This window comes from Erpetoichthys calabaricus, chromosome 3 (assembly GCF_900747795.2).
Source record: "Erpetoichthys calabaricus chromosome 3, fErpCal1.3, whole genome shotgun sequence".
Lineage (NCBI taxonomy): Eukaryota > Metazoa > Chordata > Cladistia > Polypteriformes > Polypteridae > Erpetoichthys > Erpetoichthys calabaricus.
In genome coordinates, this window is record NC_041396.2 from 129,168,883 (window position 1) to 129,181,284 (window position 12,402).

Genomic DNA, 12,402 nt, shown 5'->3' on the forward strand with positions numbered 1-12,402 from the left:
CTGGCAAAATGCACCAGTTCTCACTTCTTTTGTCTGAAATTTAGTTCTTTCCCCTAAACAAAATCTGCAAACATATTTCCCTGAGAAATTTTCCATAAAACCAGCAATTCCATGGGCAGCCAAATTATAATAATAATTCTTTGCATTTATATAGCGCTTTTCTCACTACTCAAAGCGCTCAGCAATTGCAGGTTAAGGGCCTTGCTTAAGGGCCCAACAGAGCAGAGTCTCTATTGGCATTTACGGGATTCGAACCGGCAACCTTCCGATTGCCAGTACAGATCCTTAGCCTCAGAGCCACCACTCCGCCTTGCTATCAGCAATAACAAAGTGCAATATGCCTTTAACAGTCTTCCCTAACTGTGAAATGAAAATACCATGTTGTTCTAAATTCACAAGGTCATTTACCAAGGGTTCCAACACTTTTCATAGCCATAATGTCTTACACCCTCACTTTTTATCAAGGCTGCCAAATAAACTGATGACAAGCAGGATTGATAGCCCAGGGGAAGATTGCCTACAACCCAATATATCCCAGTTATTTTGTGTTTTTTTCTTTGAAGTTCCAAGAGGATTGCAAATTTCAAAATCATCCACATAAAGAATTAGTGAGATAACTGTGTCCTCATGCAAAAAAGATTTTTTTATAGTAGCGTCCATCAAAGAATTATTTATATTGAGGGTCTCCAGTACCAGTTTATGGCTGGCCTTCATGTAAACCAAGAACCCTATCAAGTATAGGCTGGGCAGCTAGTATTTCCTGCAAGGATTTCAGTATAGAAATATACTGAAATGTATGATTTGGTTCCAATACATATTCTATTGGCTCAACTACGCTAAAGTGTCTTTTATAATACTAGGGGGCTTCGCCCCCTGCTTACTTCGCTCGCCAACCCCTGTGTTTCATTTTCCAGATACACACTTTTAAGATTTTTCTTTTCTTTGAATTGTTGCTATTTCATTAGTTTCACTTTTATTTCAGAACTTGGACAATTCAGATATGTACAGGGGTATAAATGGCCTCTTCCATAGTGTCTATGTATCAGTTTGTAATGTCTTAAAAGTGCAGATCTTCTTTCCACAGCAATGCCACAGTCCTTACATTTCCACACTTCCATATTTATTGGTTTGCTGAGAAAGAGAAAGGGAGAGATACAGGAAAAAAATATACCTCACTGCTTGAACTCTATCCACCTCTCACATTTCATATCATTATTTAAAATAGTAATGAATTTGTTTAATTTTGTTCAGTTTTTATGTTATGCAGCTTCATGGGTTGAAAGTGCTGGGTATTTCTAATCTCAGCATGGTCACTGTCCATGTGGAAATTGCATTTTCTCTCCCCGATACCAGATTGGGTTTTTCGCTAATATTACCAAACACATGCACGGAAAGTAAACTATCTACTGTGTGAGTGTGGGGGTGTGCATGAACAAGTCAAATGAGCAGCTATTTACTGACGTGTTGCTGACATGTTCTGCCTCCTCATGACCTTGAAATAAATTAAGCAGGTTAGAGACTTTTATATTATTTTAATTGAGGTGTTCTTTTGCCCTTGAGATCAGCAGAACCCAAATATGGCACAACTCTTGGGGCCAAACTGGGTCTAGACACAAACTGATAGGTTTAGAACAGCATATCAAAGTTTTACACAGAAAGTATGTTTTAAACACTTTTTAAATATAGTAAGGAATTTCAAACTTGCCACTGAAAACTGCAAACAAAGGCACCAAACAGGCAAATGCAAATCTGGAGACCCTGTAGTCAAGAGAAAAAAGAAAGTATGCTTAATCAGTCATCTACACTTTGACAGATAACCACAATAAAATCAAAAATGCAGAATAAGCTTGTTAATTGTATTAAAGAATTCCTCCTTTCACTTTCTAAAGTAGACAACAGAGTCACGTCAGCTATTACTGAACATTTACAACTATTGTCTACTCAACATACAGTAAATGAGTTTGTAATGTTATTGTTACTATATTCTAATACCATTCTGGTATGTGTTCAGTCCAAAGTGTCTGTGTATATTTATTTATTTATGTACCCACCTTTTTATTTATTTACCTGTTTATTTATTTATTTATTTAAAGAGCTTCTGTAAAAAGCCAAATTTCCCCCAGGGACAAATAAAGTTCTGCCTATCTATATTCATCATGACCTGATGAACTTCTAATTTTATTTTTTATTACTGGACACATACCATCTCTTGTAATGCTTTTTGTATAATCAATTTATATGACACAAATAATTTTTTGATTAAATTTTAATGTAGTCAACCTAGAATGGTCAAGGCAATAATATATACCCATGCTTTGTCTGAAGACTTATGATATTATTGTATTTAATAATATTGGTACTATATCTGGTTAATACTTAAAACCTGGGTTTGCAGTTACTACATAGGTCATTTTTCAGTTTCAGCCTCTGACAAATTAAGAGGACAACCTCTTTAACCCCAAACAACTCGTCGATACAGAATATGCATATCAGTGTGGTAGATATTCAAACGGGGATACCCCAACCCCCTACGGAAATGTATTAGGGCCACAGTGAAGAAAAAAAAAACTACATTTCCACTTTAATCTTGGTGCCTATGACGAGAATAAAGTCAACATGTTGACTTTATTCTCGACATATAGTTTTTTTTTTCTTCACCGTGGCCCTAATACGCTTCTGTAGCAACTCCACCACACTTAAAAAGAAAAAATTGCTTGTAATCACGAGGGTGGAAAAGAAGATGACACAACAGCACCGGTTAACACTGTGTATACAGCTAGTCCTATACACCTTAAATAAATTGATGAAATGGGGAATAGCATTTATTTTTTTTATAAAAGCTAGAGGCATAGGTGACCAGGAAGTCCAAGACTCTGTTACATTATTAAATCTTCATCTTCATCTTTTCCCACTTCTATGTAGGGTTGATTTTCCTTCAGATCTTCTTTTACTTTATCCATACACCTCTGCTTTGGTCTCCCTCACTTTCTCTTCCCCTGTACTTCCATCCTCATCACTCTTTTGCCCACATATTCATTGTTTCCCCTCATTACATGTCAATACCACTTCAACCTACTTTCCAGTACTTTATTAGATATCTCTCCCACTTTAGTTGTACATGTTGTTGTCTGTTTCTTTTTCTGCCCCTTTTTTGTAACTCCACACATCTATCTCAACATTCTTATTTCTGCCACATCTAACTCCTTCCCCTGCACTCTCTTTACTGGCATGTCTCAGCTAGTAAGATCACTGATGGTCTTACCACTGTCTTAAAACCTTACCTTCAACCAGGGGTGGTTGGTAATGTGGGGTACTGCTGTGCCACCCCCAAATATTTTAAAAACTCTACTTAAATTAATTAGGTAATACAAAATAGTCATAAAATAAATTTGTTTATGTGCATGTCAACATCAATTAAAAGTAGTATTGACTTGTATTTGTTTAATTTCTGTGTGAATACCTATATTTCCTGAGTGAAGGATGCTGTCCAAATGAGAGTGGATATAAATCCTTGATCTTTTGGCAAGCAGATGACCTGAGGTTGGCCTGTAATTGGTTGTAGTTTTCTGGGAATGCAGCTTTCTGTGCCCTGGACACTCCCACATTTATTGGCAGCGAATTAGTATTGTCTTAGGTTTTTTTAATCTAATGTGACTGGATAATCATTGACACACTATTTCATGTTCATGTCAATGGTTCACAGTTCACACCTGGCATTAATATAACTACAGATATGCGAGTACAACTTTAGGGAGATGGCAACTTCAAGTGGAACTTCAGAAATCAAAGAAAATTTGGTTATTTCTTCAATGAAACACCCCTTCAAAAAAAGAAGATAAAGGAATTTGGACTGGATCAACCTGAATTAAGAATTCAGCAGCAGTCAAGTGATTGAGGGCGAGCTTACACTCTCACTTTTTTCAGCTCTTGTTATGACAAATGGAGTTGATTAACTGGATGTGGTGTAAATAATGCCTTGCTTTCTCTGCTTGTTTTTTCAAAATGTCAAAGCATTGTGGACTTCGACAGGGGTAGGAGACTGAAAACATCTTTATGAAAAATGCAAGTGGCATGAAAGCAGCCACAGTCATCTGGACCAGTGCTTTTCAATCAGTGTGCAGTGGTGCACCATGAGAACTATCCAGTTGTGCCATCGAAATGATATTGTAGCACACCTAGGTCTGAACCTAACAGGGACAAGCTCCTTGGGTGGTCGAGACCTGTCTGAGGAGGACAGGACAACCTGGAGAAGCTGGCATAAAAGCAGCTCCGTGATCCCAATGTTGAGGACATAGCACTTAGAGTATTTCAGACACATCTCCTGGCTGCTAGAGTCCATCTGCCCTGGGTGTGTGGTCACCAGCGAGCCTCACAGGGCTTGTGGATAGTGGGCATACAAGTTGACTTTGAGGCAGAGAGGGGTGGGCAAAGGGACAAAGCAGCTGAGAGATGTCAGCAAAGTAGTCACTAAGTGCCGTGTCTGCAAATGCTGATCTCGAAGCTGCCTTTTTTACTGGCTTCTCTGGCAGTCCCACCCCTTCAGACAGTTGAGTACATGTATGAGATGTAATGTGTTTGTGGTTAGTAAGATAGTGGTGTGCCTTGGGACGTTTTTAGTTACAAAAAGTGTGCCACCAAAGAGAAAAAGTTGGGGAAACACTGATCTAGACAATAGCATGAGGCTAAATTACAGGCTTAGTGAAATGACTCAATTTAATCAGAAAGTAACTGAGAAATTTTCAGACCTGAAGGAAAGGAGGACAAAACTTTACGTTCCAGGAAATATAGGTTTCCTGATTGCAAAGGCAGAATAAGGTTTGGGTTGGACATGTCCTGTGGGTGTAGTAGAAAACAGGTAGGTGGGCGTGTTTTGTTTTAATATGTGGGGGTCTTGGTAAATTACAATGTGAAATTGTGCCCTGCAGAGGTAAGCCTAGCAAACTTGCATAGGACTGGGCAGACTGGCAGCAAGTGTAGAATAAAATTAAGGTGGTAATGACTCTGATGATAAACTATGATGCAAGACTTGAGAAAAATCAGAGGATTAGTGATTGTATGATGTGGATTTATGGAATACGGTGGAAATGGCTAAGGACTGGGTACTCTATTAGCACAGACAGAATAAGATTTGGATTGGACTTATGCTATGGATGGGTTATAGGACAGATGGTTTTGCACGTTATTGGAAGATTATGGAGGTGGGGGTATGGACATTATGGTGTGGGTTTTGGCAGAATGGGGAACAGGTTAAGATGACAGAGGATTTGGCAATTTAGGGACATGGGTAGAGTAAAATTTGGGTGTCAGATGTACCTGTTCCTTTCCACATCTATAGGGCAAGTTATGGGAAGATTAAAGGGACTGTGGATATCATGGACTGAAGTTTTGGAACACAGTGGAAATAGGAAAGCTGGCATCAAATTGGGCAGATTGGAAAAAGTATAATGCATTTTAGCCTAAATTTGTCTTATGAGTCTGGTACTGGACAGGCTAAGATGTTCTCTGACACTATGATGAGGACCACGAAGCATGTGGAATGACCAGATAAATAGATATGAAAGGCACTATATAATAGACAGATGTGAAAGACACTATGTAATATATGTGGTGCTTCAGTTTGTCCCCCACAAAAACTGCACCCCTGCCCAAATTTTTTTCACTGCCCATTTCTGCCTTCATCATTCACCTTAATTTGTCAATCACACAATATTCTTGATACCTTCTTCCAGATGTTCCATCCACACTGCATTCAATTGGTTATCTCTGCATCTAATTTTCCATCTTGGAAAATTGGCTACCACTGATCCTAGATAGTTTATTCACTTTTTTCAGTAGAAAACCTTAGTGAAGGGATTAAGCAAGCAAACTGAATCAGTCATGTAAGGTTTCAAATAAGTTTGCAAAAGCCAAAGTGTAGAGTGGGCCACACAATGATCAAATCTATCGAGGTGGGGGTTCAAGAATGCATGGACTCTGGAACCAGTCTCCTTGAGAGGGGCTGGACTCTCTACCACTCTGGAGTTGCCCCCAGTGAGAGGCGCCGAGCGGGTGTGGGCATACTTATTGCCCCCAGACATGGAGCCTGTTCATTGGGGTTCACCCCAGTAGACGAGAGGGTAGCCTCCCAATGCCTTTGGGTGGGGGGATGGGTCCTAACTGTTGTTTGCATGTATGCGCCAAACAACAGTCTGGAGTACCCACCCTTTTCGGAGTCCCTGGAGGGGGTGCTAGAGGGCACACCTGCTGGGGACTCCCTCAGTCTGCTGGGAGACTTCAATGCTCACGTGGGCAATGACAGTGAAACCTGGAAGGGCATGATTGGGAGGAATGGCCCCCCAGATCTGAACCCAAGTGGTGTTTTGTTATTGGACTTCTGTGCTCATCATGGATTGTCCATAATGAACACCATGTTCAGGCATAGGGGTGTCCATATGTGCACCTGGCACCAGGAAACCCTAGGCCTCAGTTCGATGATCGACTTTGTGGTCGTGGAATCGGATTTGCGGCCACATGTCCTGGACATTCGGGTGAAGAGAGGGGCGGAGCTCTCAATTGATCATCACCTAGTGGTGAGTTGGCTTCAATGGTGGGGGAGGCATGGTAGGCCCAAACATACTGTGAGGGTCTGCTGGGAACGTCTGGCAGAGTCCTCTGTCAGAAGAAGCTTCAACTCCCACCTCCGGCAGAACTTTGACCATGTCCTGAGGGAGGTGGGGGACATTGAGTCTGAATCGGCCATGTTCCGTGCCTCTATTGTTGATACGGCTGACCGGAGCTGTGGCCATAAGGTGGTCAGTGCCTGTCGTGGTGGCAATCCCTGAACCTGTTGGTGGACACCGGCGGTGAGGGATGCTGTCAAGCTGAAGAAGGAGTTCTATAGGACTCCAGAGGCGGCTAACAGGTACCGTCAGGCCAAGTTGCTGAGGCAAAAACTTGGGCATGGGAGGAGTTTGGAGAGGCCATGGAGAGCGACTTCCGGATGGCTTCGAGGAGATTCTGGTCCACCATCTGGCGTCTCAGGAGGGGGAAGTAGTGCAGTGTCAACACTGTATATGGTGGGGATGGTGCACTGCTGACCTCAACTCGGGACATTGTGGGTCAGTGGGGGGTGTACTTCGAAGACCTCTTCAATCCCACTAACATGTCTTCCAATGAGGAAGCAGAGCCTGGGGACTCGGAGGTGGGCTCTCCCATCTCTGGGACTGAGGTCACCGAGGTGGTCAAAAAACTCCTTGGTGGCAGGGCCCCAGGGCTGGATGAGAAACACCCGGAGTTGTAGGACTGTCTTGTTTGACACACTTCTGCAACATCACATGGAAATTGGGGACAGTACCTCTGGATTGGCAGACTGGGGTGGTGGTCCCCCTCTTTAAGAAGGGAGACCAGAGGATGTGTTCCAACTACAGAAGGATCACACTCCTCAGCCTCCCTGGAAAAGTCTATTCGGGGGCCCTGAAGAGGAGGGTCCATCAGATAGTCGAACCTCAGATTCAGGAGGAACAGTGTGGTTTTTGTCCTAGTCGCGGAACAGTGGACCAGCACTACACCCTTGGCAGAGTCCTTTGTGGACTTGGAAAAGGCGTTCGACCGTGACCTTGGGGAATCCTGTGGGGGGTGCTCCAGGAGTATGGGGTACCGGACACCCTGATGAGGGCTGTGGGCGGTTTGGTCCCTGTTCAACCGGTGTCACAGCTTGGTCCACATTGCCGGCAGTAAGACAAACCCGTTTCCGGTGAGAGTTGGACTCCACCAGGGCTGCCCTTTATCACCGATTCTGTTCATAACTTTTATGGACAGAATTTCTAGGTGCAGCCAGAGCGTTGAGGATGTCCAGATGGTGGGCTCAGGATTGAGTACCTGCTTTTTGCAGATGATGTTGTCCTGTTTACTTCATCAGGCCATGATCTTCAGCTCTCTCTGGATTGGTTCACAGCCGAGTGTGAAGTGGCTGGGATGGGAATCAGCACCTCCAAATCCGAGACCATGGCTGGAAAAGGGTAGAGTGCCCTCTCAGGATTGGGAGCGAGATCCTGCCCCAAGTGGAGGAGTTCAAGTATCTCGGGGTCTTGTTCACGAGTAAGAGAAGAACAGAGCGGGAGATCGACAGGCGGATCGGTCTGTCGTGGTGAAAAAGGAGCTGAGCCGAAAGGCAAAGCTCTCAATTTACAAGCTGATCTACGTTCCTACCCTCACCTATGATCATGAGCTATGGGTAGTGACTGAAAGAACGAGATCGCAAATAGAAGCAGCTGAAATAAGTTTCCTTCACAGAGTGTCAGGGCTTTCCCTTAAAGATAGGGTAAGAAGCTCAGTCATCTGGGAGGAGCTCACAGTAGAGTCACTGCTCCTCCGTTTTGAGAGGAGTCAGATGAGGTGGCTTGGGCATCTAATCAGGATTCCTCCTGGACGCCTCCCTGGTGAGGTGTTCTGGGCACGTCTAACCAGGAGGAGGCCCCACGGAAGACCCAGGACATGCTGGAAGGACTATGTCTCTCAGCTGGCCTGGGAACGCCTTGGAATTCCCCCGGAAGAGCTAGTAGAAGTGGCCAAGTAGAGGGAAGTCTGGGCATCTCTGCTCAAGCTGCTGCCCCCGCAACCCGATCTCGGTTAAGCGGAAGAGGATGGATGGATGGATGGATGGATGGATGGATGGATGGATGGATGAAGACATGATACTATCAAATCATAAAAACCCGGAGTTAGCCTGTGTTATTATATAGTATGCAGAAAGAGTCTTCTTAAAATCAGGAACCCTCTGGCATTTCACAAATCTGTTATAGTCTGTTCATTATTATTTATGAAGCTTGTCATGGATCTACTGTAAATAAAAGTCCTTTCTGGGACCAAAAATGGTTCCCCTATAACATCACTCTGAAGAACCGCTCATGCTCCTTTATTTTTAAAAATGCAGATGAGCGACTCTTCCTTCATAGATGCACAATTGCTAGAGGCTCCTCTTCCAATTTGATTGAACCCTGAACTTCCTAAGCTTGGTCATACAGGAAGGATAGTCAAAAATCAGCCTGAAGTAATTGGGGATCCATTTGCTGGGATTTTTTTTTTTGTTTTCATACAGACTGAAAAAAATCGACGTCCGTGCCTGGAAGAGAACTGTTATTTTTTTCTAATGTAATAACTGCATTTTTGAATGCAAAATTAGTAACTGGAAAGGGAACTTCCAGTGCTAAATATTCATGAATGCAAGGTCTAGCTACGGTGGACGACCGACTTCATTATCCGATTTTTGAAGAGTTCAGTAAGATATGAAAACTGTCACTCACAGCAGATCAGCTGGTGGCAGTTTGAAGTGCATGCTTCTGGAAACATGGAATACAATTTTAGATTGCTTCGAGCAACTAAAAAGAGTCCTCTATCTATCTATCTATCTATCTATCTATCTATCTATCTATCTATCTATCTATCTATCTATCTATCTATCTATCTATCTATCTATCTATCTATCTAAAACTGGTGAGGAGGCAAGCTCTATTGTAAGCAGGAAGCTGGACAGTTTGACAGCGCTAAGCAGGCTCCTGTCAATCATAGAGAGTCCACTGCATCCACTGAACAGTATCATCTCCAGACAGAGAAGCAGCTTCAGTGACAGACTGATGTCACTGTCCTGCTCCACTGACAGACTGAGGAGATCGTTCCTCCCCCACACTATTCAGTTCCACCCGGGGGTGTAAACGGTAACACTATAGAAGATTATTGTCTATTATACCTACCTTGCACTCCCCACCTTGCATTTGTTAACTTGCACTGCGTTTTTATCACTCTTTGATTAATATTGTTTTTATCAGTATGCTGCTGCTGGAGTATGTGAATTTCCTCTTGGGAATTAATAAAGTATCTATCTATCTATCTATCTATCTATCTATCTATCTATCTATCTATCTATCTATCTATCTATCTATCTATCTATCTAATCTAATCTAATCATTGAGCCGGTTTATGCGATTCAGAGTAACGGTGAACCGGTGCCTATCTTGGTGGCACTAGGCTCAAACCACAACCCTGAACGGGGCGCTCACACTCTTCTACAAACCCACTCTTCCGTGGGGCCAATTTAGTTATCTTTCCAAGATCATAATATTAGTTACCTGAGGCACAGTGACCGGGCGAGCGAAAACATAGCCTGTCTCTATAGCAACCACTGTAAGTCTGGAGGATTTGGAAGTCAGCTGGAATGTAGATTACTCATTAATCGAATTATTCCAAACAACAACATTTGCATGTAACGGCTAGAAAGAATCATACTAAAACAACTCGAAGTTAATCTGATTTAAGTTAAAAGGCGTTTCTCTGGCATGCACCTCAGTACATATTCAGTTTATACACCCAAACACGCCTACAGATTCAGCAATGTCATGTGGCACAGTTAATGAATAAAGTCTGCACAAGACGTAAGAAGAGCGTTTTATTTTATCTTATCAACATTTCATTTATTTCATGTGTTTTATTTAGAGTGATTAGTCTTAAATTACCTTATCAGTTAGACTCGAGTTTCTTTTTCTTATACAATTTTGAAACTCACAGCTTCCTTTTAATTCAGGTGTACAGGATTGTTGATTTCTAGAGAAAATACAAAATTGGATCAACAAAGGAAACTCGTTTAAGATAACTTGTCCCAATACGCTTCCGGATACTTTTAGACAATTTTTCTCGTCGTCAATGTCATTTGAACTTTTCACCATATAATCACACAATCAATTATATTACTTTCAACAACTTAGGATCAATATGTTTGGGTGCTGGAACAAAAATCGGAATGATTCAAATGATGTGACACCACACGAGCATGTCACCTATCCCAGAATTCCTTTGGTTGCCCGATGTTGCAAGAATTGGCCCCAGCTCCCTGATTTGCATTAACGGGTTCAGCAGATGGTCTGATTGATACGTTTTGTGAAGGATCCTTCAGCCATGTGCTCGTTAACATTTTTATTATCAGAATTAGCTGACAAATAAAACCTATAGACTTTGAGACTGAACTTGTCATTGAAAGTTAGAGAAGTTTAAAAGTTCTGAAATCAGCCCTAAAAATAACAGCATCCATGCTGATTTCACCAAATAGGGGTGGCAAGATGGCTGATCATTAATTAAGTTACGTGACCTCTTAATTGTACAACTGAGAAGCATTGCTATGGCCAAGGGCACAATACTTTGTCGTTTTCTGTCCACTGTAAATGATCGCTGGGAGTGGGTCGGGTTGTACTGAGTGAACAGCCTGCCCCGTCCACTAAATACAATAGTGTTCAAGATGGAACAAACACTTTATGGACGATGAGAAATACGCTGAAGACCAAAGAGAAAAGAACACTGGATGTTCTAAAAAAGGTAATAAGGGGTGTATTACTGTATGAGCTGTTAGCTTTATGACTGGAAACAATATTCTAACTCTTCTACGTGTCTGGATAAAAGACAATGACTCTTCTCGAAATATGATAGTTTTAACCTGCGTGATATGCAGTCACTGAATATTTACATGATCACGTCACATATTCTAAAACCCGCTTAAAATTTTGGGCGTCTGTGGGGTTCAAATCCTATCATGGCAGGATTGGACAAATGGCAGGGACGACCTTTTGACGAAGTGCCAGCAAATTAAGCACTTTCGAGCACATGCATGACGATGCTTATGAGATGATGAGAAACTCGGCTCTTCTGGAGGAAAAGATCCAGGCCATGCCGTTCAGTAAGGGTAACGACTGTCACAGGAGATACCGTGCATGGCCTGCTAGAAGAAAACCTGAACATGCAGAAAGAATATTATAATTGTATAGAAGTAGTTGCAATTATATTTTTAATAGAAACACACCTTGGTGTTACTCAGATCTGGTTGCCACACACTGCCCTTATACAAAAGATAAAGAAAATCGGAAAGCTGGGCGGAGAGTGTAAGCTGCTGAGTCTGAGTAGCACTTTAAGATGTGCTGTCACACAGTGGATTTCACCATGATGAGTGAATAAAATCTCTCAGCCAGCATTTGCACTAGCTGGAGAAAATGATTGCGAATGGGTTGCCTGGTCTGTCTAACCTAGCATATTGCCACAACAAACCTCGCCACCTCATTCGTATCGACATTGACGGAAGATGGCATAAAAGCACCAGGACTTACTTGGACCATTCTGAAGGTGACATGTGGGCGGAGTTTAAGTGATTTGACAGGTCAAGAGTTCAGTTTGCTTTGTTCAGTCCTTGGCTTCTCTTCAGTTTTTTGTTGAGGTGAAAGAATCACCTTGTACGTTGATAAACTGGGATAAGGAACATGAACATGGGCTTTACACCGGGGCACGATGTTCCGGCCCTGCAGCTTTGCACGACTGGAGAAGCTCCCCTGAGACGTCTTGACTACGGCCTTTAGAATGGTAGGAAATGTAACACTAGATTTAATTTCA